We start from the raw sequence: 24,257 nt of genomic DNA, 5'->3' as shown, positions 1-24,257 counted from the left end.
TCACAAAAATAGGAGAAACCATCTTAAAATTTGTACAGAACCATGAAGGATCTTGAAAAGCCAAAACAATCTTGAGAAAGAAGAACACAGCTTTTTTTTTTTTTTTAAACTTTGGTCAGAAAACAACCTTCATTGAGCTTGAAGTATTCATATCCAATTGTATAGATGTACATTTGAGAGTTCTTATAATTATTATTGTTACATTATAATTAAAATGAAATTTGTTAATATGTTATACTTTTAACCAATGTACATTAATATCTATTACCTAAAAAAATCTCAAAATAATATGTTATATTGGCAAGTACAACTTATTATAGATTATCATGTTATGGGTAAGTGTTATCCAGAGATTTAAGTAAGATCAGAAGTTAAAACATGTAAAGGAGCACTTGAAAGAAAACCTATGAATTATAGAAGGGAACAAAGTACACAGGAAAAAATATGTGACTCAGTGTGTGATCAGAATACTTAGGCATGTATTTTCTTTTATGGTAAAATAAATCATGGATATTTTAAAGTATTTTTCTAAGTTATGTTAGCACAACCAATGCCCTGTTTTACCCTGTATCCCGGGATACCTAATGTGCTAGGCTAAGCTCCACTTTCACAAATGAGCAAGCCTTTGCTGTCTGTTACTTTCCTGGCTGGGAGAGAAAAAGTAATAACAGTATGCATCTAATAGAAAAACTGAGTTTATTAAAAAGACATATTTTTGATATTGTATATTGTTGAAAATATAAATTAAAAGTAAGACCCATGTAATGATAAACTATGATATAAATACTGTTAATTCTTTTGTATAAGCTGGTTTTAGAAAAGGGACAGGAACCAGAGATCAAATAGCCAACATCCTCTGGGTCATCAAAAAAGCAAGAGATTTCCAGAAAAACATCTATTTCTGCTTTATTGACTATGCCAAAGCCTTTGACTGTGTGGATCACAATAAATTGTGGAAAATTCTGAAAGAGATGGGAATACCAGACCACCTGACCTGCCTCCTGAGAAACCTGTATGCAGGTCAGGAAGCAACAGTTAGAACTGGACATGGAACAACAGACTGGTTCCAATAGGAAAAGAAGTACGTCAAGGCTGTATATTGTCACCCTGCTTATTTAACATATATGCAGAGTACATCATGAGAAACACTGGGCTAGAAGAAGCACAAGCTGGAATCAAGATTGCCAAGAGAAATAGCGGTAACATCAGATATGCAGATGACATCACCCTTATGGCAGAAAGTGAAGAACTAAAATGCCTCTTGACGAAAGTGAGAGAGAAGATTGAAAAAGTTGGCTTAAAGCTCAACATTCAGAAAACTAAGATCATGGCATCTGGTCCCATCACTTCATGGCAAATAGATGCGGAAACAGTGGAAACAGTGTCAGACTTTATTTTTTGGGCTCCAAAATCACTGCAGATGGTGAATGCAACCATGAAATTAAAAGACACTTACTCCTTGAAAGGAAAGTTATGATCAACCTAGACAGCATATTAAAAAGCGGAGACATTACTTTGCCAACAAAGGTCCACCTAGTCAAAGCTATGGTTTTTCCAGTAGTCATGTATGGATGCGAGGGTTGGACTGTGAAGAAAGCTGAGCGCTGAAGAATTGCTGCTTTTGAACTGTGGTGTTGGAGAAGACTCTTGAGAGTCCCTTGGACTGCAAGGAGAACCAACCAGTCCATCTTAAAGGAGATCAGTCCTGAGTGTTCATGGGAAGGACTGATGTTGAAGCTGAAACTCCAATACTTTGGCCACCTCATGCGAAGAGTTGACTCACTGGAAAAGACCCTGATGCTGGGAAGGATAGGAGAAGTGGACGACAGAGGATGAGATGGCTGATTGGCATCACTGACTCGATGGACGTGAATTTGCGTAAACTCCGGGTGTTGGTGATGGACAGGGAGGCCTGGCGTACTGGGATTCATGGGGTCGCAAAGAGTCGGACACGACTGAGCGGCTGAACTGAACTGAACTACCACATTCAATTTATTTGTTTTAATTGGCTTCAACCATCCCCACGATCCAAAGGAAAGCATTATATAATTCTTGATTCTTCTTTCTGCCCATGGTTAATTAGATTAAATGTTGTCCTAATTTATGCCACATTCCATGCTAAAAAAATTTTGAGGAAACAGCAAAAACTTGTAAAAGGAAGGTTGTTACCACTTGAACTAAAGATCCTATAGCCTTCCTGTTGGAGTGGGCATATCTGTTATCTCTATGTCATGCTCAAATCAGGATGAAGTGGGTTCCAAGCATATTCAGTTCTGTTTAGTCACTCAGTCATGTCTGACTCTTTGTGATCCCATGGACTATAGCAGGCCAGGCTTCCCTGTCCATCACCAGCTCCTGGAGCTTGCTCAAACTCATGTCCATCGAGTTGGTGATGCCATCCAACCATCTCATCCTCTGTCATCCCCTTCTTCTCCTGCCTTCAATCTTTCCCAGCATCTGGTTCTTTTCAAATAAGTCAGTTCTTCGTATTAGGTGGCCAAAGTATTGGAGTTTCAACCTCAGCATCAGTCCTTTCAATGAATATTCAGGACTGATTTATTTTAGAATTGATTGGTTTGATCTTCTTGCAGTCCAAGGGACTCTCAAGAGTCTTCTCCAACACCACAGTTCAAAAGCATCAATTCTTTGGCACTCAGATTTCTTTATAGCCCAGTTCTCACGTCCGTAAATAACTACTGAAAAAATGATAGCTTTGACTAGGCAGACCTTTGTCGGCAAAGTAATGTCTCTGCTTTTTAATATGCTATCTAGGTGAATCATAGCTTTTCTTCCAAGGAGCACGTGTCTTTTAATTTCATGGCTGCAGTTAGCATCTGAAGTGATTTTGGAGCCCAAAATAATAAAGTTTCTCACTGGTCCAGTGTTTCCGCACCTAATTGCCATGAAGGGATGGGACCGGATGCCATGCATGATCTCAGTTTTCTGAATGTTGAGTTTTAAGCCAACTTTTTGACTCTCTTCTTTCACTTTCATCAAAGGCTCTTTAGTTCTTCTTCACTTTCTGCCATAGGGGTGGTGTCACCTGCATATCTGGAAAGAATGGAAAAAGGAAAGGAAAGTGAAATCGCTCAGTCGTGTCCGACTCTTTGCGACCACATGGACTGTAGCCTACTAGGCTCCTCCATCCATGGGATTTTCCAGGCAAGAGTACTGGAGGGGGTTGCCATTTCCTTCTCCAGGGGATCTTCCTGACCCAGGGATCGAACCTGGCTCTCCCACACTGCAGGCAGACGCTTTACCCTCTAAGCCACCAGGGGCATATTGATATCCCAGCAACCTTGATTCCAGCTTGTGCATAACTTTGGACTGTTAAAATCCAATAAAGGTCCTCACTTATTTAAAACACTCTGCAGCATTCTTTTATTACTCAGGAACACAGAAAAGTCATTCATATTCAGGCCTCTTGCACAACTTATTAATATTTGTAGTGTGACATAGTAGTTAATCTTGGAAAAGGAAAGTTACCTTGATGATCGTTTTAGTTGATGTGCAATCTTCACCAGTCTTTGTGATAATAGAGAGTTAAGGGTTTTATTGCAACAGTATTGGGTGAGTTGGTCTAAGTTTCTTTGAGAAATTTAGAATTATATACTGTACTATATTCATTTTTCTTTTCAAAAATAGCCTTGATTCACATAGGCATGTAAAAGTCCAGAGCTACGTTAATATTTTAAAATTGTAAGTGAAGCAAATGTCATGATGCTAAAATAAAAGATTCATAAATGAATGAGAAAATAAAACCTAAATTTGATTCCAGAAAACTAAGCAAATTTGATCTTAATAATGGCTGACATCCTGCATTAATAACCCAGAGAAGAAGAAGCATTTGATTCTTTTGTGACTGAAATAAGATGGCATATAAATTCTATCTCTTAGCTAAAATCTTTTCTGTGGAACATAAAGTGCTAATATTTATATGCATAGTTTTTTTCTAGCATTGTGTCCTTAGTAACATTTTCTTATAAACTCTAAATTCTAGTGTTACACTTTCTTCTGTTATGTGTTAACTTTATTTTATGTACTAGTATCTACAAGGTATTTTATTGAATAATAAATGTCTGAAACATTATTTGTCTAATTTACTTAGGTATTGAAAGAAAAAAAATGACCATTTCCATATACTTCCTTCCAAAATGAGAAAATACAACTTGATTTTGTTTAGGCTTAAATAGAGGAGTGAAAGCAGAAATTGTGTTAAGGCAACATGAGAAATTACTCAACACTTGAATGGCCCACAAGTGACAGTGTAGATATCTAAGAATGATCTTTCATGTAGCGTATTTGTTATAGGTGATACAAGTGAAATAGAGTTCCTAGTTCTATAAAGATTTCATTCCGCAAGAAATGTATGCCATTCGGTTTAAAACATCTAACTTCATGAAATTATTTAATCAAATAATGACAATTGATGGCAAATGCAAAATCACAACTATACTGAAAAATGCAATAGCAGTTTTTTTCTTTGATATTTCTGCCTCATTCACCTCATTCACTTTCTTATTCTATAAAGCATATTAATATGTAGAACATAATGTTATTTCTCTTTTCTGAATATTCATATTAATATTTAATACATACATAAATGATAGATGTGTAGATAGATGGGTGGGTGGATGTTTAGATGAATGGAGTATCGTTAGATAGACATATAGAACTGTTTATCTGAATCAAAAACCCCCACAAAATAATGGTTAAACCTTAATATACCTTTTTTAACACTTAGATTTAGGTTTTGGAACACAATTTCGTAGGATATAAATTTCAGTCTAAGTTGGTTCTCACTTCAATAATGAATTGATAACGATTATGCATTTATAGTCAAAATAGTTGATATAGTTTCTGTAGTTCAAAATAGCAAGATTATGCTAAATAAAATATTGTGTATTATTTATTTATAAAGATAAATACACAACTTTTAGTATAGAGAAAAATAACAATAAAATGCATAATTCTAAAAACATTCATCTTTTCTATTAGTTATATGACTAAGCTTTAATAAACATTTCTAAAACTAGAAATATTTTTTGAAAGAAGAAAATTAACTACCCTTAAAATGTTTTAAATGATAACTTGGAGTGCTATTATGCAACTCTACATGTTGATTATGCAGATTATGTAAAAATATGGAAAATGTTAATGAAATTATGTTAAGTGAAATAAAAATATATACATTGTGTTTGCACACACCATGCTAATTCTAGCCTCTATTTTTTTGCTTTTAATTTCATTACACTTGGAATTCTGCAACTGACACTACATTCAGCCTAGATAACTCGGATAATTCCCACTCATACTTCAATAGATTTCAGGAATGAATCACTATTCCTGAAATATTTATTCTTTTTTTTTTTTGCTATAATAACTGGTAAAGAATTTACTACTATACTTGTCACATTGTGTGGTAATTGCCTATATAAAATTTCTTTTGCTTCTAGAATATTACACTCCTGAAGGCTATAATTGCTTTTTTCAGATTTGTAACCCCAGTACATAACACAGTGCTTGACATGGCCCTGAGGATTGTGAAGACTGATCCATTAGGTAAAACACAGTTGCCTTCTGCAGTTAAGCACTGCCTTCCAATCAAGGATATCGCTGTTACTGCAGTTAAAAGTGATGTTAGAACACCTAGAGAAATTCCAAGTGATCACCTTCTTCCTCTACCTTCATCTTTCAGTGCATTCCTGAATAATTCTTTTGAAAAACATATAGTTAACTAACCTCACAGTGTATCATGCCACTACAATTTTTTTTATGTCCCAGAATGTAAGATAAGAATAGAACCTATGAGTAGAAAAGATTATTTGAAAAGACTAGTGAATTGACAAGCATGTATTTATACAAATGTTTTGAAGGAATGTTCATAGAAGACTTACATATAAAAGTGAAAATCTAGAAAAAACCCATATGACCATTAATAAAATAATGAATAAATAAGTAGTGTTATATTCTCAAAATGGTACCCTACCCACAAAACAAAGGAATGAATCATAGATACACAAAACAATATGGATGGTGGTTTAGTCACTAAGTTGTGTCCGACTCTTGTGATCCCATGGACTGTAGCCTGCCAGGCTCCTCTGTCCATGGGATTCTCCAGGCAAGAATACGAGTGGTTTGCCATTTCCTTCTCCAGGGAAACAATATGGGTAAATGTCCAAAAATGATGTGTGAACCAAGAAAAGGAAATTTACCAAAGGGTACATCCAATATGAATATACTTATGTAAAAGACAAAAAGAAAACCATCTATGGTGCCATAAATTAAGATTAATAGCATCTTGTGTTTGAGATAGGAATTGCCTGAGAATGGAAGTAGTGAACTTTCTGAGGTAATAGAGATGTCCTATATTTTGGGAGAGTTGTGAGCTGCACAAGTATGTGCTTATGTTATAAGTCACTAGTTTTCTGTGACTTTAATATCTGTGTAATTCAATGTATGCAAATTATACATCGATTCAGTAATTGAAAGTGAAATGCAAATGTGCTTAATATGCACAACTTGAGAAGCTTATTCTAAAATGTATGTGGAAATATAAAAGAGGTAAATAGCCAAAACAGTCTTAAAAAATAAATTTCTACAACTCACACATGCAATTTTTAAGAAGTGCTGTAAAGATACAGTGACTAAAACTATGTTGAATAATAGTGGTGAAAGTGGACACCCTTGTCTTGTTCCTGATCTTAGGGGGAATGCTTTCAGTTTTTCACCATAGAGAATAATGTTTGCTGTAGGTTGCTGTAGGTTTATCATATGTGGCTTTTACTATGTTTAGGTAGGTTCCTTCTATGCCCATTTTTTGAATAGTTTTAATCATAAGTGGGTGCTGAATTTCATCAAAAGCTTTTTCTGCATCTATTGAGATTATCATATGGCTTTTATCTTTCAATTTGTTAATATGGTGTATCACATTGATTGATTTGCAGATATGGATGAATCCTTGCATCCCTGGAATAAACACAACTTGATCATGGTGTATGAGCTTTCTGATGAGTTGGTGAATTCTATTTGCTAAAATTTTGTTGAGGATATTTTCATCTATGTTCATCAGTGCTATTGGCCTGTAGTTTTCTTTATTTGTATTGTCTTGTCTGGTTTTGGTATCAGGGTGATGGTGGCCTCGTAGAATGAGTTTGGAAGTGTACCTTCCTCTGCAATTTTTTAAAAGAGTTTTAGGGTAGGCATTAGCTCTTCACTAAATGTTTGATGAGTGTAATTGTGTGGTAGTTTGAGCATTCTTTGGCATTGCCTTTCTTTGGGATTGGAATGAAAACTGACCTTTTCCAGTTCTGTGGCCACTTCTGAGTTTTCAAATTTTCTGGCATATTCAGTGCAGCACTTTCACAGCATCATCTTTCAGGATTTGAAATAGCTCAACTGAAATTCCATCACCTCCACTAGCTTTGTTTGTAGTGATGCTTCCTAAGGCCCACTTGACTTCACATTCCAGGATGTCTGGCTCTAGGTGAGTGATCGCACCGTCGTGATTATCTGGGTCATGAAGATCTTTTTTGTACAGTTCTTCTGTGTATTCTTGCCACTCTTCTTGATATCTTCTGCTTCTGTTAGGTCCATACCATTTCTGTCCTTTATCGAGCCCATCTTTGCATGAAATGTTCCCTTGGTATCTCTAATTTTCTTGAAGAGATCTCTAGTCTTTCCCATTCTGTTGTTGTCTTCTATTTCTTTGCATTGATTGCTAAGGAAGTCTTTCTTATCTCTCCTTGCTATTCTTTGGAACTCTGCATTCAAAGGGGAATATCTTTCCTTTTCTCCTTTGCTTTTCACTTCTCTTCTTTTCCCAGCTATTTGTAAGGCCTCCTCAGACAGCCATTTTGCTTTTTTGCATTTCTTTTTCTTGAGGATGGTGTTGATCCCTGTCTCCTGTACAGTGTCACAAACCTCTGTCCATAGTTCATCAGGCACTCTCTCTATCAGATCTAGTGCCTTAAATCTATGTCACTTCCACTGTATAATCATAAGGGATTTGATTTAGGTCCTATCTCAATGGTCAGGTTGTTTTCCCTGCTTTCTTCAATTTAAGTCTGAATTTGGATATAAGGAGTTCATGATCTGAGCCACAGTCTGCTCCCGGTCTTGATTTTGCTGACTGTATAGAGCTTCTCCATCTTTGGCTGCAAAGAATATAATCAGTTTGATTTCGGTATTGACCATCTGGTGATGTCCATGTGTAGAGTCTTCTCTTGTGTTGTTGGAATAAAGTGTTTCCTATGACCAGTGCATTCTCTCGGCAAAACTCTATGAGCCTTTGCCCTGCTTCATTCTGTATTCCAAGGCCAAATTTGCCTGTTACTCCAGGCGTTTCTTGACTTCCTACTTTTGCATTCCAGTCCCCTACAATGAAAAGGACACCTTTTTTGGGTGTTAGTTCTAAAAGGTCTTGTAAGTCTTCATTGAACCGTTCAACTTTAGCTTCTTCAGCATTACTGGTTGGGGCATATTCTTGGATTACTGTGATATTGAATGGCAATGCCAAAGAATGCTCAAACTACCACACAATTGCACTCATCTCACATACTAGTAAAGTAATGCTCAAAATTCTCCAAACCAGGCTTCAGCAATACGTGAACCGTGAACTTCCAGATATTCAAGCTGGTTTTAGAAAAGGTAGAGGAACGAGAGATCAATTTGCCAACATCCACAGGATCATCGAAAAAGCAAGAGAGTTCCAGAAAAACATCTATTTCTGCTTTACTGACTATGCCAAAGCCTTTGACTGTGTGGATCACAATAAACTGTGGAAAGTTCTGAAAGAGATGGGAATACCAGACCATCTGACCTGTCTCTTGAGAAACCAGTATGCAGGTCAGGAAGCAACAGTTAGAACTGGATATGGAACAATAGACTGATTCCAAATAGGAAAAGGAGTATGACAAGGCTGTATATTGTCACCCTGTCACCCTGTTTATTTAACTTATATGCAGAGTACATCATGAGAAATGCTGGGCTGGATGAAGCACAAGCTGGAGTCAAGATTGCCAAGAGAAATATCAATAACCTCAGGTATGCAGATGACACCACCCTTATGGCAGAAAGTTAAGAGGAACTAAAGAGCCTCTTGATGAAAGTGAGAGAGGAGAGTGAAAAAGTTGGCTTAAAGCTCAGCATTCAGAAAACTAAGATTATGGCATCTTGTCCCATCACTTCATGGGAAATAGATGGGGAAACAGTGGAAACAGTGTCAGACTTTATTTTTTTGGGCTCCAAAATCACTGCAGATGGTGATTGCAACCATGAAATTAAAAGACACTTACTCCTTGGAAGGAAAGTTGTGACCAATGTAAATAGCATATTTAAAAGCAGAGACATCACTTTGCCAACAAAGGTCAGTCTAGTTTAGCCTGTGGTTTTTCCAGTAGTCATGTATGAATGTGAGATTTGGACTGTGAAGAAAGCTGAGTGCAGAAGAATTGCTGCTTTTGAACTGTGGTGTTGGAGAAGACTTGAGAGTCCCTTGGACTGCAAGGAGATTCAACCAGTCCATCCTAAAGGAGATCAGTCCTGGGTGTTCATTGGAAAGACTGGTGTTGAAGCTGAAACTCCAATACTTTGGCCACCTCATGCGAAGAGTTGACTCATTGGAAAAGACCCTGATGCTGGGAAGGATTGGGGGCAGGAGGAGAAGGGGATGACAGAGGATGCGATGGCTGGATGGCATCACCGACTCGATGGACATGAGTTTGGGTAAATTCCAGAAGTTAGTGATGGACAGGGAGGCCTGGCATACTGAGATTCATGGGGTGGCAAAGAGTCCGAAACGACTTAGCAACTTAATTGAACTGAACTGAAATGTTTGATAGAATTCTTCTGTGAAGCCATCTGGCCCTGGGCTTTTGTGTTTTGGGAGATTTTTGGACTTTGATCACTGGTCCAATTTTAGTGCTCGTAACTGGGTTGTTCATAATTTCTATTTCTTCCTGGTTCAGTCTTGGAAGATTGAACTTTTCTAAGAATCTGTCCATTTCTTCCAGGTTGTCCATTTTATTGACATATAGTTCATAATAGTCTCTTATAATCCTTTGTATTTCTGCATTGTCTGTTGTAACCTCTCCTTTTTCATTTCTAATTTTGTTGGTTTGATTCTTCTCTCTTTTTTCCTTGATGAGTCTGGCTAAAGGTTTATTAATTTTGTTTATCTTCTCAAAGAACTAGCTTTTAGTTTTAGTAATCTTTACTATTGTTTCTTTCATTTCTTTATCATTTATTTCTGCTCAGATCTTTATTATTTTTTCCTTCTACTAATTTGGGGTTTTTTTGTTCTCCTTTTTCCAGTTGTTTTAAGTGTAAAGTTAGGTTGTCTATTCAATGTTTTTCTTGTTTCTTGAGGTAGGATTGTATTGCTATAACCTTCCCTCTTAGGACTGCTTTTGCTGCATCCTATAGGTTTTGAGTTGTCATGTTTTCATTTTCATTTGTTTCTAGAAATTTTTTTATTTCCCTTTTGATTTATTTAGAAACCAGTTGGTTATTTAGAAACGTGTTGTTTAATCTCCATGTGTTTGGTTTTTTCTTTTTTACAATTTATCTCTTGTAATTAATATCTAGTCTCATACCATTGTGGTCGAAGAAGATGATTGATACAATTTCAATTTTCTTAAATTTACTGAGGTTTGATTTGTGACCCAAGAAGTGGTCTATCCTGGAGAATGTTCCATGTGCACTTGAGAAGAAGGTGTGTTCTTTTGTATTTGGGTGGAATGTCCAACACTGTTCAACACTGTTATGTAACATAGTTTTGGAAGTCCTAGCTACAATAATCAGAGAAGAAAGCAAAGTTGCAGGATACAAAATCAATACACAGAAATCACTTGCATTTCTATATACTAACAATGAAAAATCAGAAAGAGAAATTAAGGAATCAATCCCATTCACCATTGCAACAAAAAGAATTAAATATCAAGGAATAAGATTACCTAAGGAGACAAAAGAATTGTACACAGAAAATTATAAGACACTGATGAAAGAAATCAAAGATGACATAAACATATGGAGAGATATTCTATGTTCCTGGGTAGGAAGAATCAATATTGTGAAAATGACTATACTACCAAATGCAGTCTACAGATTCAGTGTGATTCCTATCAAGTTACCAATGGCATTTTTCACAGAACTAGAACAAAAAATTTTACAATTCATTTGGAAACACAAAATACCATGAATAGCCAAAGCAGTCTTGAGAAAGAAGAATGGAGCTGGAGGAATCAACCTTCCTGACTTCAGATTATCCTACACAACTACAGTCATCAAGACAGTAGGGTACTGGCACAAAATCAGAAATATAGGCCAATGGAACAAGATAGAAAGCTCATAAATAAACCCATGCACCTATGGGTACCTTATTTTTGACAAAGGAGGCAAGAATATACAGTGGGGCAAAGACAGCCTTTTCGGTAAATGGTGCTGGGAAAACTAGACAGCTACATGTAAAAAAATTAAATTAGAACACTTCCTAACACCATACACAAAGATAAACTCAAAATGGATTAAATACCTAAATGTAAGACCAGAAACTATAAAACTCTTGGAGAAAAACATAGGCAGGACATTCAGTGACATAAATCAAAGCAAGATCCTCTACGACCCACCTCCTAGAGTAATGGAAATAAAAACAAAAGTAAACAAGTGGGACCTGATTAAACTTAAAAGCTTTTGCACAGCAATGGAAACTATAAGCAAGTTGAAAAGACAATCCTTGGAATGGGAGAAAATAATAGCAAATGAAACAACTGACAAAGGATTAATTTCTGAAATATACAAGCAGCTCATACAACTCAATACCGGAAGAACAAACAACCCAATCAAAAAGTGGAAAAAATACCTAAAGATACATTTCTCCAAAGAAGACACACAGATGACTAACAAACACATGAAAGGATGCTCAACATTGCTCATTATTAGAGAAATACAAATCAAAACTACAATGAGATATCACCTCACACCAGTCAGAATGGCCATCATCAAAATTCTACAAACACTAAATGCTGGAGAGGGTGTGGAGAAAGGTAACGCTCTTGCATGGTTGGTGGAATGTGAATTGCTACAGACACCATGGAAAACGGTATGGAGATTCCTTAGAAAACTCAGAATAAAACCACCATATGACCCAGCAATCCCACTCCTAGGCATATAACCTGAGGTAAACAAAATTGAAAAAGACACAGGTATCCCATTGTTCATTGAAGCAGTTTTTACAATAGTTAGAACATGGAAACAATCTAGATGTCCATCGACAAATGAATGGATAAAGAAGTTGTGGGACATGTATACAATGGAATATTACTTAGCCATAAAAAGGAATGCATTTGAGTCAGTTCTGATGTGGTGGATGAACCTAGAGCCTCTTATACAGAGTGAAGTAAGTCAGAAAGAGAAAGATAAATATTGTATTCCAATGCATATATATGGAATATAGAAAAATGGTACTGAAAAATTTATTTACAGGGCAGTAATGGAGAAACAAACATAGAGAATAGACTTATGGTCTGGGGAGAGGGGAGGAGATGGTGAGATGTATGGAAGGAGTAACATGGAAACTTACATTACCATATGTAAAATAAATAGTCAATAGGAATTTGCTGTATAGCTCAGGAAACTCAAACATGGGCTCTGTATCAACCTAGAGGGGTGGGATGGGAGGAAGATGGGAGGGAGTTTCAAAAGGGAGGGGATATATGTATACCTATGGCTGATTCATGTTGAGGTTTGACAGAAAAAATAAAATTCTGTAAAAAAAAATTAGATACAATGATCAATATAGTATTATATTGGGGTAAAGAAGGACAGATAAATCAGTGGACTCTAACAGATAATAGAGAAAAACCCACACAAGCAGAATGAATAGATAGTTGAATAAATCCCCATGGGAAGTTAAGGGGAAAAGTACATGTTCAGTTCTATTCAGTTCAGTTGCTCAGTCGTGTCCGACTATTTGTGACCCCATGAACTGCAGCACTCCAGGCCTCCCTGTCCATCACCAACTCCTGGAATTCCAGTTGAGCTATTTCAAATCCTGAAAGATGATGCTGTGAAAGTGCTGCACTCAATATGCCAGCAAATTTGGAAAACTCAGCAGTGGCCACAGGACTGGAAAAGGTCAGTTTTATTCCAATCCCAAAGAAAGGCAATGCCAAAGATGCTCAAACTACTGCACAATTGTACTCATCTCACACGCTAGTAAAGCAATGATCAAAATTTTCCAAGCCAGTCTTCAGCAATATGTGAACCGTGAACTTCCAGATGTTCAAGCTGGTTTAGAAAAGGCAGAGGAACCAGAGATGAAATTGCCAACATCCGCTGGATCATCAGAAAAGCAAGAGAGTTCCAGAAAAACATCTATTTCTGCTTTATTGACTATACCAAAGCCTTTGACTGTGTGGATCACAATAAACTGTGGAAAATTCTACAAGAGATGGGCATACCAGACCATCAGACCTGCCACTTGAGAAACCTGTATGCAGGTCAGGAAGCAACAGTTAGAACCGGACATGAAACAGCAGACTGGTTCCAAACAGGAAAAGAAATACATCAAGGCTATATATTGTCACCCTACTTATTTAACATATATGCAGAGTACATCATGAGAAACACTGGGCTGGAGGAAGCACAAGCTGGAATGAAGATTGCCAGGAGAAATATCAATAACCTCAGATATGCAGATGACACCACCCTTATGGCAGAAAGTGAAGAAGAACTAAAGAGCCTCTTGATGAAAGTGAGAGAGGAGAGTGAAAAAGTTGGCTTAAAGCTCAACATTCAGAAAACTAAGATCATGGCATCCGGTCTCATCACTTCATGGGTAATAGATGGGGAAACAGTGTCAGACTTTATTTTCCTGGGCTCCAAAATCATGCAGATGGTGATTTCAGCCATGAAATTAAAAGACGCTTACTCCTTTAAAGGAAAGTTATGATCAACCTAGACAGCACATTGAAAAGCAGAGACATTACTTTGCCAACAAAGGTCCATCTAGTCAAGGCTATGGTTTTTCCAAAGGTCATGTATGGATGTGAGATTTGGACTATCAAGAAAGCTGAGCGCTGAAGAATTGATGCTTTTGAACTGTGGTGTTGGAGAAGACTCTTGAGAGTCCCTTGGACTGCAAGAAGATCCAACCAGTCCATCCTAAAGGAGATCAGTCTGAGTGTTCATTAGAAAGACTGATGTTGAAGCTGAAACTCCAATACTTTGGCCACCTCATGCCAAGAGTTGACTCGTTGGAAAAGACCCTGATGCTGGGAAAGATTGAGGGCAGGAAAAGAAGGGGACTACACAGGATGAGATGGCTGGATGGCATCACTGACTCGATGGACATGAGTTTGGGTAGACTCTGGGAGTTGGTGATGGATAGGAAGGCCTGGAGTGCATGTTATATTTTCAATAAATCCCAAGGAATTACCTGCCTATTTCTGTAAGAAATATGAACCTCAAGCCTTACATCACTACACACACAGAAAATAATTCAAATCTCAACCTAAGAACATGGCACAGAAACATTTTTGATCATTTATGCGACTATCCTTAATACTTAGAGTAGGCAAGTCTTTCTTATACAAAACAAAATGTTAAACATAAAAGAAGAATGCTACCTTGACGTTTATTAACATTAAAATTTATAATCTCAAAGGATACCAAAAGTAAAATGAGAAAAGCATTACAGATTGGGAGAAAATATTTTATTTTGCATAGCTGACAAGGTATCTATACACAGTCTAATAAGGAGGCTTCCTGTATCTCAAAATTAAAACAACCCAATAAAAAAGTGGCTAAAGACATGAACAAACACACCTCTCAAAACAAAGTGTGAGAATGAAAATGTACTGAACATTAGTAATGATCCGGAAAATTTAAATAATATATCATTTTGTATCTAGAATGACCAAGCTAATTAGACTAACTGAAAATTTTACAAATTGGTATAAAATTTGTGAGTGTAAAGCAATTTTGGAAGTTCATTAAAAAGTTATAAACATATAGCTACCATATGGCTTAGCAATTCCACAGTTACTTACTTGAGTAAGAAATAAAAGCTGGTGTCTACAAGAAAGACCTGTATAAGAGTGGTTATAGATGCCTTATTCATAACAGCCAAAAATAGAAAAAAAATAGGCAGAGTAAAAGTTAAATGTCCATCAATTTGAAAATGAATAAATAAGTAATGACATAAAATGAAAACTTTCTGTTGTAAAATGAGACAGCAAATTGATACTTGCTTGATATGGAAGCATCTGGTCCCATCACTTCATGGGAAATAGATGGGGAAACAGTGGAAACAGTGTCAGACTTTATTTTTTGGGGCTCCAAAATCACTGCTGATGGTGACTGCAGCCATGAAATTAAAAGACGCTTACTCCTTGGAAGGAAGGTTATGGCCAACCTAGATAGCATATTTAAAAGCAGAGCCATTACTTTGCCAACAAAAGTCCGTCTAGTCAAGGCTATGGTTTTTCCAGTGGTCATGTATGGATGTGAGAGTTGGACTAAAAAGAAAGCTGAGCGCTGAAGAATTGATGCTTTTGAACTGTGGTGTTGGAGAAGACTCTTGAGAGTCCCTTGGACTTCAAGGAGATCCAATCAATCCATCCTAAAAGAGATCACTCCTGGGTGTTCATTGGAAGGTCTGATGTTGAAGCTGAAACTCCAATACTTTGGCCACCTCATGCGAAGGGTTGACTCATTGGAAAAGACCCTAATGCTGGGTAGGATTGGGGGCAGGAGGAGAAGGGGACAACAGAGGATGAGATGGTTGGATGGCATCACCGACTCGATGGACATGGGTTTGGGTAGACTCCGGGAGTTGGTGATGGACAGAGAGGCCTGGAGTGCTGCAATTCATGGGGTTGCAAAGAGTCGGACACGACTGAGCGACTGAACTGAACTGAACTGAACTGAACTGATATGGAAGCATCTCAAAAATATTATGATGGAAAATAGAAGCAGATACAGAAGAATTTGATCATTCATATAATATGATCAAAAATATGCAAGACTAATCAATGATAGTAGAATCTAAATTGTAATCTCCCCTGATAATGGTGGAAATTGATAGGGAAGACAGGAGCACAAGTCCTGTGACCAACCAAAAGTTCTATATATTGATTTGAATGGTGGTTATTCAGGTGTATGCACTTACAAAAACTCAAAACCATATACAACAATCTGTACATTTTATTATCTGTAAGCTATATCTCCTTAAAAATTTATATGCTGATTACATGTTTTTCTTTCTATTTTTCTGCAGAATATGTTGAGTTCGTATTTTTTCAATGACTTTAAAAAATGGGTACAGTCATACTGAGCATTTTTTTCAATTAAAATAAGTGAATTTTCTTGTTTCTTATCCCTGTCCATCTTGTTCTTGTTAAAGGTCACTTTTATGTTTTAAAGATAATGATTTTAGTTGATATATATTAATATCACTATTTTAAAAATCTAGCTAGAACAACCATAGTCAGTGCAGGGTTTGTTTTTATCTGTACTTTTTTTGGTAATTTTTTTCTTTGGTTAAATATTATTTTTACCATTTAAGAACTTCAGTGTCTGCAATCTTCAAACAGAATGAACTTTTATTTAACCCTTTCTCTGCTTCTTTAATGGATTTGCTTTTGGAGAAATTAATATTTCACAAAACTAATCAGAACCAAGATAACATGGCATTTGGAATGGGTTAGTTGTGTGAGGCACCTCTACAAAAGAGTTAAAGGCTGCAGAAAGGAAGTGTGGAAGGAAGAGCTGTAAACTTAGCGACAACTTTGGCATGAGGAAAATTTTGGAAACGGAAAGTTTTTGCTTAATGAGGTTTGAATGATTAGCATGTGGTATAAGGTTATGGAATAAATACATGTCTGTGCAATATGAAAGACTTAGATTTAAGCTTAGTTTTATCATTTATAAGTAGTGTCACCTCTTTATTCAGTTGCTCAGTCGGGTATGACTCTTTTGAGACCCCTTGGACTGTAGCCTGCCAGGCTAATCTATCCATGGGATTTTCCAGTCTAATTTACTGCAGCAGGTTGCCATTTCTTACTTCAGAATATCTTTCAGACCCAGGTATGGAACCTGCGGTAGTGCATCTCCTGCATTGCAAGTGGATTCTTAACCACCGAGCCACTGGAGAAACCCTTTACCTTTCATATATATCGGATGTAATATGTTTCAACCTATATATTAAGGCTGGTAATATTCCTATTTGATAACTGAATATTAAATGCAATGCTAACTGTAATGAATTGGCTCATAGTAGAATCTATACAAATATTAATTCCCTTTCCGTTACCAATATGAGGTAGTCAAGAGTCAGTGAGAAGACAACTCACAGAGGCACAAGCTGATATTTAAGCTGAATATTAATTAGTCACATAATTTAGCCTGGAGTTGAAATTGACAGTAATATAATCAGATGGGATGTGCAGTAGATAAGTGTACCAAGTCTTTGGCCTAAGGTTTTCCCTTCATCTTGGTTTCTGACTTTTAAAATAACACTGAAGCTTTTATTTTAGTATAAATTTAGATGAGGGAAAATACAAACTATAAAATATTCAATAGGTTATTTGAAGTGCTTGAAATACATGCCAAAGTTTCTGAAGTAAATTATGGCTTTCAAAATAAGCTAAGGTTTAAAAATAAAGAAATTTTGCACCAGAACTTCTGAGTAAGTCTCTAAGAGCCATAAAGCTTTTCACTGCAAAATTACTTTTGGCCACATTTGCCATATCATTTTCTCTTCCTTCTGTCCATGCCAATCTCTTCCTTTTGATTCTTAGATAACTTTCCACATTAGAGAAATATTCTAATTTGTTTCATAAAAATGAATTCCCAGAAAAATGGAAATCATAGAAAACAGAAATAAGTAAGCTTACTAAAGTTTACTGCAATAATTTGAGTTGGCACAGACATCAGTCATTCTTGGTCCTTAAACAGTGAGATGGGGAATCAACCATTGGATGAGCTCCAGTTTCCATGGCAGGGCAAAAGTTGAAAGTGATCTGGTTATAGAGATGCCAAGGAATGGGGACTACTTAAACGCCATGTCTGTAGCAGTGCATTACTGGCCATGCTTTTTTCCCAATCCATGATGGACGGAAGCATTTGTAAAATTGAACAGAAATCAATTACTAAAAAATGATCATGCGTTTAAATGTAATGACAATGTCAAAATGCTCTAAACTTTTCCATATACTTATATTCATCTGCTGTGCTTAATCCAAGGTAGAAATCAGTTCAATGTCCTGCATTAGTTCATGAACCACAACTTGAGTAGTGGTCTATAAACATATTAGTCTGAATCAGTGGTAAGTGGATAAAAAAGCTCTTTAAAAAAAAGTGAACAAAAAACAAAACAAAATTTTGATTTGTAGTGCTTGCTGATTTTCATAACAAACCTCCATCCATGGCTGATTTCTAGCTACCAGTATGATGTCACTGAATGCATAGTTGAGAAAAAACTGCAAAATCTGCTTTTGATCCTCTTGAGAACTTCACTGGTTTAATACTAATTCAAGTCATGGTCAGCAGAAGTTTCATAGCCCATCTGTTATGTCAGTGAGGAATGTGGCTGGCATTGAGTTTTGAGGAGTAACATCCCAAGGCACACATACTTTTGCTGGGGAATGTGTTCTTAGGAGATTCCGTCACTAAGCAAGTTACTCCGTGCTATATGCCTGAGGGGAAACATGAGTTAAAACATGAATTGGATATTGTTGTTCTCATTTAGCAGAAAAAATATCCAAAACTAAGAGGATTTAAATTTGTTCATGATCTCAAAGCCAAAAATTATGAAGCTGAGACTTGAAATGTAGTCTGACTTTAGAGTCAGACTGGCTTTAGAGCCCCAAATCTTGACCTGTAATTTACACGTACCTCTTAGGATGTATCTGAAAAGGACAGAAATGTTGAAAGGAGGGTTTTTGCTTTGTGTTTTTAGTTCTCAAGGTTCAGTGGAAATTCTTAAAGCCCTGTTGGAAACCCAGCAAAAAAATGGCGTATTGCAATTCACTGAAACCCTGGTTAAGTCAGTTGTTGATGGATGTGGTTATTGTAAACATGTCTATGCCTTATTCTTGCATCAGTAAACTGGGAATGATAAATAGTAACTATATTAAGTGTTGTTTCATATTTAAATGAGATAGTAATTGTACACAACACTTGATAAGTGTAAGTTGATGAATATTATCTTTTTAATCATTTAATTCTTATGATGATCATCAGCTTAGAAATTAGGCCACCCTGAGCTTGCATATGAGGTAGAGTGGATTTCAGTACCTGGTGGATCAAAAGTAGTGAAAATGAGTGCTGCTGTAACTTTGCCTTTGATGTGTTGAAACACGGAGTGTTAGATGTATTCTTCCAGCGTTCTTTGTGCCTAAACCATCTAAACTGTGTTCAGATCCATACATGTAACAGCAGTAGGAAGAAAGTAACTGTTATTTTTTGTGTCATTCAGGTTTGCTTCTTTGTGTAGGTTGCTGCTCATAAATATACTTTTTTAGAGTAAAAATCAAGACATATAGAATTAGATGATACTGGTTGAAGTTAACGTTGATAACTTTATTAAAAATATGTATAGAGTTGGTGAATATTAGTGATTTTTTTCAAGATAATACATTAGAGAATGAGAACATTTCTAACATAAGATACATAAAATACTCACACCTACTTCTTAACAATTAATTTACATACCTGTTGGTAGATTTAGTAGAAATTTTTGTGCTGTGTTCATTATTGTGAGCCTGCTGTTTTAAGTAGATTTAACATAAATAAATGAAGATAATATCAATATAAGTCCAGCAGACTCTGTAATTCATTCAAAATACATACTGCTTTAATGATCTTTCCACACAGGTGCAGAGTAATCAAATATAGAGATACAGTCAATAGACTGTCAAACTCTAGCTGTTGCTAAAATTGTAGAATTTATTTGATGAAATAACATCTCTTGAGAATTTATTAGCATAAAGTAATATTCAGAGGGTTTTATGTAGATATCATCACACCAAGTTTATTTTCAGAGGACAAAAATTTTTTTTTTAAATCAATGTTTAGCCAAGGGAGTTTATAGCAGTTTAGGTAAATAGTAGCATTTTAATGTATTTTTTGTTTACAGTAAGTAAAGAAAACTTTCTCTTTGGGTATTCCAAGAATATAGACTTTTAATCTGTTTAAAAAAAGCCATCTTGACATCAGCTACTAAGTGTAAATTAAAGATGATAGCAGTATTATTTAGAAAATATAATTTACACTCAAGGATGCTAGAGAGGAAATTTTGAAGATGGTGGTAATCATAAATTTTTCTTCTGCTAGCAGAGAATTCCGTACTTACATAACTCTATGTGGGAAACATTGGGAAGACAACCATAGGTGAGAATGCAAAATAACAACTTGCATAAATTTCTTAAAGAATTTAATGACAAAGTAGACCCTCTTTTAAGATCTAATAGTGAGGATAGATAAACAGAGGAACCTGTACATTGGTTGTAAGTTTTCAAAATGCTCATTAAAATAAACCGTTTCTAATCTTTTAATATTATCTAAAATTTTATTATGAAATAAACAAAATAAAACTTTATTATGCAATAAATAAAATAAAATTTTATTATGAAAATTTCTTCTGTAGTTTCTGTGTTAGATCAAGTGCTGTGCTTAGTCACTTATTCATGTCTGACTCTTTGGGGCCCCTTGGACTGCAGTCTGCCAGGCTCCTCTGTCAATGGGATTCTCCAGGCAAGAATGCTAGAGTGGGTTGCCATGCCCTCCTCCAGAGGATCTTCCCAAGCCAGGGATCAAACCCAGGTCTCCCACATTGCAGGCTGATTCTTTACCAACTGAGTGACCAGGGAAGCTCAGTTTATTATTAATTTTTTTTTATTAAACAGATGTTTAAGTTGGCATGGGACATGTTTGAGATCTGCTAAATTTAAAAGCTTAGGCAACAAGGTTTCATTAATGACCCTAACATCAACAACTGACAAAGACTGTCACTCCAATGAAAACCTCACTTTGAACATAGAAACAAAGTAGTAAAAAATCAAATAGAAAATAAAATTTAAAAATAGTAAACTTAGCAGACCTAATGTAATATTATTGAAAACTAGGAAATTTTATTCTGGAGATACAATGTAGTTTCTTTATAAGGAAAGCTATTAAATATAACAAATACAACAAGAAGGGCAAAGAAAAAGATTTACTTCCATCTTCAACACTTACTTGACTGAGATCCTCATTATTATGTCCAGATCACATTTTGAGACATCAATGGGAGGATTAATTCCTCCTAATCCTGAAAGCCATTTAGGGTTTGATAGAGCAAATTACCAAAGCTACAGCCCCCTACATTGCCCCCTACGTTGACAGCTAGGAGAGTGATTATATACCAAGTAACCTGTGTATCAGATTCACTTTTGGGCCTATGTAGGGTAGAAGATGTCAGAAAGTGAAGAAGAACTAAAGAGCCTCTTGATGAAAGTGAAAAAGGAGAGTGAAAAAGTTGGCTTAAAGCTCAACATTCAGAAAACTAAGATCATGGCATCTGGTCCCATCACTTCATGGCAAATAGATGAGGAAACAGTGGCTGACTTTATTTTCCTGGGCTCCAAAATCACTGCAGATGATGATTGTATCCATGAAATTAAAAGACCCTTACTCCTTGGAAGGAAAGTTATGATCAACCTAGACAGCATATTAAAAAGCAGAGAAATTACTTGGCCAACAAAGTTCTGTCTAGTCAAGGCTATGGTTTTTCCAGTGGTCATGGATGGATGTGAGAGTTGGACTATAAAGAAAGCTGAGGGCAGAAGAATTGATGCTTTTGAACTGTGGTGTTGGAGAAGACTCTTGAGAGTCCCTTGGACTGCAAGGCGATCCAACCAGTCCATCCTAAAGGAAATCAGTCCTGAATATTCATTGGAAGGACTGATGCTGAAGCTGAAATGCTAATACTTTGGCCACCTGATGCAAAGAGCTGACTCATTGGAAAAGACCCTGATGCTGGGAAAGATTGAGGGCAGGAGGAGACAGAGACGACAGAGGATGAGATGGTTGGATGGCATCACCGACTCAATGAACATGGGTTTGGGTGGACTCCGGGAGTTGATGATGGACAGGGAGGCCTGGCGTGCTGCGGTTCATGGGGTCACAAAGAGTCGGACACGACTGAGCGACTGAACTGAACTGAGGGTAGAAGACATGCTGGTAAAGAAAGCAAACACTGGAAATGATAATGTAAGAATCAGAAGAAATAAGAAGCATAGACAGTCATTTCTGACTTAGAAAGAACTGCAAAGAACGACCTGTGGCAAGGAGAAGGATCCTTTAAGGGATGATAATATTAACAACATGGTCCATGAAGATTCTATTACTCTACCAAGAACTCAAGCATAGAAAGTGGTTATTTATCATTTTTGTTTGAGTGGCAAAGCTTTTTTCAAAAAAAGGTAATATTTGATTTGAATAAAATACTATCATTTATATAATTTAGGCTTCTAAAGATAAAGCCTATAAGATAAAGACTTTATTTTCCTCTTTTCTCTAAGGAAATGTTCTTTTAGAATAATATGGAAATTTTATATTTCCATACTCTCTACTGAATTATGTTTTAAACTCATGCAATTTGACTTCTATCCCAGTTCTAATAAAAGGCATCTGTGACCTTCTGTTTATAAAATCAATCACCTTTATAGTAATAATAGTTATTTTCTTTTGTGATTCTGTGCAAAATGCCTTATATACATTATATAATTTTGAATGACTTGAATTATTTAAATATTAGATATAATTTCTGGGAGAGGAGCTTGGAGAGAATGGAGTCTCTTTGCTGTCTACCTGACACCATCATGACATTGTTAATTGGCTATACTTGCAATACAAAATAAAAAGTTAAAAAAAATAATGGACACAATTCTCCAGAAAAGTTGTATATATCTAGAGTTTTCTTTGAGGAAATATTTTAAATTGCTCGTGATTTCATTTCTTTGTTATAGGTCTACTTAAATTCCTTATTTTTTCTTCAGTTTTGGTAATGTTTTCTAGAAAAGTTTCCAGTTAATTATTTTGTTGGCCTCCCAAAGTTGTTTATAGTATTTTGTCATAATTCTTTCATTTTTTATAACATCAATAGTGATGACCCACTCCTCTTTAACGCCTGATTTTTAGTGTCTTTTTTTTTTCATAGTCAGTCTAGTTAAAAATTTCTAAATTTCATTGTTTTTTCAAAAATCACATTTTTTATTTCATTGATTTTCTCTATTGTTATATTTCTTTAATTTCTGTTCTAATTATATTATCTCTTGTCTTCTGCTAGTTTTTCAACTAGTTTGCTCTTTCTTTTTTCTAGTTTACTGAAGCTTAAGGTATTCAATGAGATCTTTCCTGGTTTAAAAAAATCGAAGTACTTAAAACTATAGATTTTTCTCTAAGCATAATTTACCTGCATCCCATACATTTTGATTTTGTTGTGCTTTTTTTTTCTGTCATCTCAAAGTATTTTCAAAATTTTAAATTTTTTCTTTAAACCAAGAGTTATTTTAAAAAGTGTTTAATTCCAAATACATGTAGATTTTCAAATTTCTTTTTGTTATTGATTTGTAGTTTGATTCTGTCTAGTCATATAATGTTTTCCATAGTTTTAATCCTTTGAAATATACTGTCTGAAAAGAAGAAGGAGGAGGAAGGAAAAGGGAGCATGCGGAGGAGGTAGGAGAAGAAAAAGGAGGAGAAAAGTAATAATAAGACAACCTTAATGAAATAATAATATACTTATATAATAAGATAGAATATCTATAGCAAGATAATTTTTTATAAAGGATGTTCTTAATGCTACAAAACAGGTGAGATTTAATATTTTAATACACTATGAATCTGATATTTTGGAGATATTCAAAGTCATGCTAAATGAAGATATAGAGTTTAACCCAAGTAGAATGAATTTATTAATGTCAGGATATATTTTATGTAATATGAACATATTTTCACTTATTATAGGATAAAGATTAGCCTCACTAATTAAAAATGAATACATTTAATAATATTCCAAATAATATTAATTACCTGGATAATTATTCTTCATACAAAAGAACAGCAGTTGAGTCATGTGCCTGTATTCAGGTTCCACTGGGATAGATTTGTTTTTACTGTCTCTAGTAAATATAAAAACACAATATCCTAAGGTTTGTAAATGTAATCCTTAAAAAGAAAATAATTTACCTTTCAACTAAAATGATTTGAAG

At 35.6% G+C, this 24,257-nt stretch overlaps 2 long non-coding RNA genes across 2 annotated transcripts in view; both read left to right on the top strand.

The window, feature by feature from the left end:
- The window catches only part of LOC145522051 (uncharacterized), a 207,871-nt gene that overhangs the window by 63,282 nt on the left and 120,332 nt on the right, over window positions 1-24,257 (top strand). The window lies entirely within an intron of this gene.
- On the top strand, window positions 8,963-11,847 carry LOC145522053 (uncharacterized). The gene is made up of 2 exons (XR_014065876.1): window positions 8,963-9,427; window positions 9,843-11,847. It is a non-coding gene; the product is annotated as an uncharacterized LOC145522053 (long non-coding RNA).

The sequence above is a fragment of the Giraffa tippelskirchi genome, chromosome 9, assembly GCF_054371585.1.
Source record: "Giraffa tippelskirchi isolate mGirTip1 chromosome 9, T2T-mGirTip1v1.2.pri, whole genome shotgun sequence".
Classification (NCBI taxonomy): domain Eukaryota; kingdom Metazoa; phylum Chordata; class Mammalia; order Artiodactyla; family Giraffidae; genus Giraffa; species Giraffa tippelskirchi.
Note: the sequence above shows the minus strand (reverse complement) of the source record. Positions and strands in the feature narration are given on the sequence as shown.